This window comes from Arachis hypogaea, chromosome 15 (genome assembly GCF_003086295.3).
Source record: "Arachis hypogaea cultivar Tifrunner chromosome 15, arahy.Tifrunner.gnm2.J5K5, whole genome shotgun sequence".
NCBI lineage: Eukaryota > Viridiplantae > Streptophyta > Magnoliopsida > Fabales > Fabaceae > Arachis > Arachis hypogaea.
In genome coordinates, this window is record NC_092050.1 from 77,163,642 (window position 1) to 77,168,585 (window position 4,944).

At 38.3% G+C, this 4,944-nt stretch overlaps 2 non-coding genes across 2 annotated transcripts; one reads left to right on the forward strand and one right to left on the reverse strand.

Moving 5' to 3' along the window:
* Positions 1 to 842: 842 nt before the first annotated feature.
* On the forward strand, positions 843 to 950 carry LOC112752258 (small nucleolar RNA R71). The gene has a single exon (XR_003176705.1). It is a non-coding gene; the product is annotated as a small nucleolar RNA R71 (small nucleolar RNA).
* Positions 951 to 3,290: 2,340 nt separating this feature from the next.
* LOC112753241 (small nucleolar RNA R71) lies at positions 3,291 to 3,397 on the reverse strand. The gene has a single exon (XR_003177634.1). It is a non-coding gene; the product is annotated as a small nucleolar RNA R71 (small nucleolar RNA).
* Between the last annotated feature and the right edge of the window lie 1,547 nt (positions 3,398 to 4,944).

Consider the following 4,944-nt stretch of genomic DNA (forward strand, 5'->3'; position numbering starts at 1 on the left):
GAGGCCAGTGGACATCCATTGAGGTCTTCCTCAGTAGAAATCACTGCCTTTCCCTCCTCTATGCATTCGGCCATGTTGGTTAAAGTTATGGCCTTGCACTCTCTTTTTGGATTCTCTTCTGTATTGCTTGGGAGAGTACTAGGAGGGAGTTCAGTAACTTTTTTACTCAGCTGACCCACTTGTGCCTCCAAATTTCTAATGGAGGACCTTGTTTCAGTCATGAAACTTTGAGTGGTCTTAATTAAATCAGAGACTATGGTTGCTAAGTCAGAGTGGCTCTGCTTAGAATTCTCTGTCTGTTGCTGAGAAGATGATGGAAAAGGCTTGCTATTGCTAAACCTATTTCTTCCACCATTACTGTTGTTGAAGCCTTATTGAGGCCTCTGTTGGTCCTTCCATGAGAGATTTGGATGATTTCTCCATGAAGAATTATAGGTGTTTCCATAGGGTTCTCCCATGTAATTCACCTCTTCCATTGCTGGATTCTCAGGATCATAAGCTTCTTCTTCAGATGAAGCTTCTTTGGTACTGCCTGTTGGTGCTTGCATGCCAGACAGACTCTGAGAAATCATATTGACTTACTGAGTCAATATTTTGTTCTAAGCCAATATGGCATTCAGAGTATCAATCTCAAGAACTCCTTTCTTCTGATTTATCCCATTATTCACAGGGTTCCTTTCAGAAGTGTACATGAATTGGTTATTTGCAACCATCTCAATGAGTTCATGAGCTTTTGCAGGCGTCTTCTTCAGATGAAGAAATCCTCCAGCAGAGCTGTCTAATGACATCTTGGACAGTTTAGACAGACTATCATAGAAGATACCTATGATGCTCCATTCAGAAAGCATGTCAGAAGGACACCTTCTGATCAATTGCTTGTATCTTTCCCAAGCTTCATAGAGGAATTCACCTTCCTTCTGTCTGAAGGTCTAGACTTCCACTCTAAGCTTACTCAATTTTTGAGGTAGAAAGAACTTTGCCAAGAAAGCATTGACTAGCTTTTCCCAAGAGTTCAGGCTTTCTTTAGGTTGTGAGTCCAACCATGTCCTAGCTCTGTCTCTTACAGAAAAAGGGAAGAGCATAAGTCTGTAGACCTCAGGGTCAACTCCATTGATCTTAACAGTGTCATAGATTTGCATGAATTCAGCTAAGAACTGATGAGGATCTTCTAATGGAAGGCCATGAAACTTGCAATTCTGTTGCATTAGAGAAACTAATTGAGGCTTAAGCTCAAAATTGTTTCCTCCAATGGCAGGGATTGAGATGCTTCTCCCATAGAAGTCGGGAGTAGGTGTAGTAAAGTCACCAAGCACCTTTCTTGCATTGTTGGCATTGTTGTTGTTTTCGGCTGCCATGGCTTCTTCTTGTTTGAAAATTTCTGTTAGGTCCTCTACAGAGAATTGTGCTTTAGCTTCTCTTAGCTTTCTCTTCAAGGTCCTTTCAGATTCAGGATCAGTTTCAACAAGAATGACTTTGTCCTTGCTCCTGCTCGTATGAAAGAGAGGAGAAGAAAGTATGGAATCCTCTATGTCACAGTATAGATATTCCTTGAGGTGTCAAAGGAAAAGATGAATGGAAGGAGGAGGTAGAGAGGAGAGAATTCGAACTTATCAAGAGGGATATGGTTCGAATTGCACATTGAGGAGGAGTGTTAGTCCTTTAAATAGAAAATGTTAGAAGGGGGAAGAATTTTCGAAAAAAATAAAAAAAAAGATTTTGAAATAATTCAAAGAAATTTTGAAAAAAAAATTGATTGGTGATTTTCGAAAATTAAAATTTAGAAAGTAGTTAAGTGATTTTGAAAAAGATTTTGAAATTAGAAATAAAATAGATATGATTGAAAATCATTTTTGAAAAAGATGTGGGTGAGAAGATATGATTGAGAAAATATGGTTTTAAAAAGATATGATTGACAAAAAATTAAAAAGATTTGATTTTTAAAATTAATGCCTTGGCTAACAAGAAATTTGAAAGATATGATTCTAACATTCAATTATTGAACCTTTCTTAACAAGGAAGAAATTTTTGAATCACATCTCTAATTGTTAGCAAGGATTTTTGAAAATAGTAAAAAAAAATAAAAAATGGAAAGAAATTGATTTTAAAAAGATATTATTGAAAAGATATAATTTGAAAAAGATTTGATTTTGAAAAATTATGAAAATTTTAAAAAAGATTTGAATTAAAAACAAAATCTTCCCTCTTGTGCCATCCTGGCGTTAAACGCCCAGAATGGTATACATTCTGGCGTTTAATGCCCAAAATGCTACCTTTTTGGGCTTTTAACGCCCAGCCAGGTACTCTAGCTGGTGTTTAAACGCCAGTTTTCCTTCCTCATTGGGCGTTTTGAACGCCCAACTTTTTCTGTGTAATTTCACTGCTGAATGTTCTGAATCTTCAATTCTCTGTATTATTGACTTGAAAAGTCATAGTTTTTTTTTAATTTTTTTTTAATTTTTAGAGAATAATAACAAAATAAAACTAAATCATGAAGAACTAAGATCAAATAAACAATGCATGCAAGACACCAAACTTAGAAATTTTCATATTAGAGACACTAACAAATTGAGAATGCATATGAAAAACAACAAAACACACAAAACAAGAGAATTTAAAGATCAGACCCAATAAAATCATCAAGAACAACTTGAAGATCAATGAAGAACAGAATGCATGTAATTTTTCAAAAATTATGAGAATGCAATTGACACCAAACTTAAAATTAGACACTAGACTCAAACAAGAAACATAAATTATTTTTGGTTTTTATGATTTTATAAATTTTTTTGTAATTTTTTTTCGAAAATCAATTGGAAAAAGAGAAAATAAGGAATTCAAAATTTTTAATGAGAATTCCAGAAATCATGCAATGTTAGTCTAAAACTCCGGTCCAGGAATTAGACATGGCTTACTAGCCAGCCAAGATTTCAGTGAAAGCTTCGGTCCAAAACACTAGACATGGCCAATGGCTAGCCAAGCTTTAGCATATCCTTACATTCAACAGCAAGATTGATAGAAATCAACAAGCTCTTGTGGTGATAAGTTGAAACCTCGGTCCAAAAGATTAGACATGGCTTCACAGCCAGCCAGACTTCAACAGATCATCATGAAACTCTAGAATTCATTCTAATGGTGTTCATCCTGGCGCCTATTGACTGCTCCTATTTCCATTCTCACTTAGGGACAAAGCAGCCAAGTGGCTGGAATCTTTCCCAAGGGAAAGCTTGACAACTTGGGAAGAAGTGGTGAACAAATTTTTAGCAAGATTTTACCCTCCTCAACGAATCAATAGGCTGAGAGCTGAGGTCCAAACTTTCAGGCAACAAGATGGTGAGACTCTATATGAAGCATGGGAGAGGTTTAAAGACCTAACAAGGAGGTGCCCACCAGATATGTTCAACGAATGGGTGCAGCTGCATATTTTCTATGAAGGACTCTCTTATGAGTCAAAGAAGGCCGTAGACCATTCATCCGGAGGATCTTTGAACAAGAAGAAGACTATTGAGGAAGCCATAGATGTTATTGAAACAGTAGTAGAGAACGACTACTTCTAAGCTTTCGGAAGAGGGAACACAAGAGGAGTAATGGAGCTAAACAATATAGATGCTCTGTTGGCCCAAAACAAGCTCATTACCCAGCAGCTGGCTGACCTCACCAAGAAGATGGAGATGAACCAAGTAGCAGCAATCTCCACTTCATCAACAACCCAAGAAGGAGTGAATGAAGAAGCAGAGGGTAGTCAGGAGCAAGCCAACTACATTGGGAATTCACCAAGGAAAAATTATGATCCATACTCCAAGACCTACAACCCTGGATGGAGAAACCACCCAAACTTTGGGTGGGGAAATGAGCAAGATCAAAACCAAGACCAGAGACGTTACAACTCCAACAATAATGCAGCTCACCAGCAATTCACACAGAGGACATCTCAACACCCCCACAACAACACTTCTCCACATGCTTATCAAAACCAAAATAGCACATCTGCTCCGAATCACCCATCAATTGATGACAAGCTCTCTAAGATCGAAACCTTAATTGAAGGAGTATGCAAAGACATTCAAAACAGTAAAGCATTCAGAGAGGAAGTGCAGTCAAACATGCAGAATCAAAGTGCTACCATCAAGAAACTGGAGACACAAATCAGCTATCTATTTAAGCAGCTTCCTAACCACAACCTTTGCTATGATGCCCATTCAAGCAAAAGGGAGGAGTGTCAAGCTATCACACTTAGGAGTGGGAAGGAACTGAAGGAACGTCCCCAAAAACCACAAGAAGAAGGCTCAAATGAAAAGGGAGAAGAGCAAGATGGAGTTTAACCTCCCACGCCAAGTCTGCAGAAAGAAAAAGGGATACCACAACTGAACATCTCAAGAGCTCCATATCCCCAGCTATTGAAGAAAAGGGAAGATGACAACCAGTTCTTGAGATTTTTGGAAATCTTCAAGAAACTACAAATTAACATACCCTTTGCTGAAGCCATAGAACAAATGCCACTCTACGCCAAGTTTTTGAAGGAGCTAATGACTAAGAAGAGAAGCTGGAAGAACAATGAGACTGTGATACTAACTGAAGAGTGCAGTGCTATCATTCAGCATAAACTACCCCAGAAACTGAAGGATCCTGGGAGTTTTCAGATCCCTTGTATTATAGGAGAAATCACAGTAGAGAAGGCTCTTTGTGACTTAGGGGCCAGCATCAATTTGATGTCAGTAGCTATGATGAGAAAGATGAAAATTGAGGAGGCTAAACCAACAAAAATGGCCCTACAACTGGCAGACCGATCGTTCAAATTCTCCCACGGGATAGTAGAGGATTTGCTAGTAAAAGTGGGAGATTTTATATTTCTAGCAGATTTTGTGGTGCTGGACATGCAGGAGGACGCCAAGACCTCCATCATCTTGGGAAGGCCATTCTTGGCCACTACTGGAGCTGTCATTGATG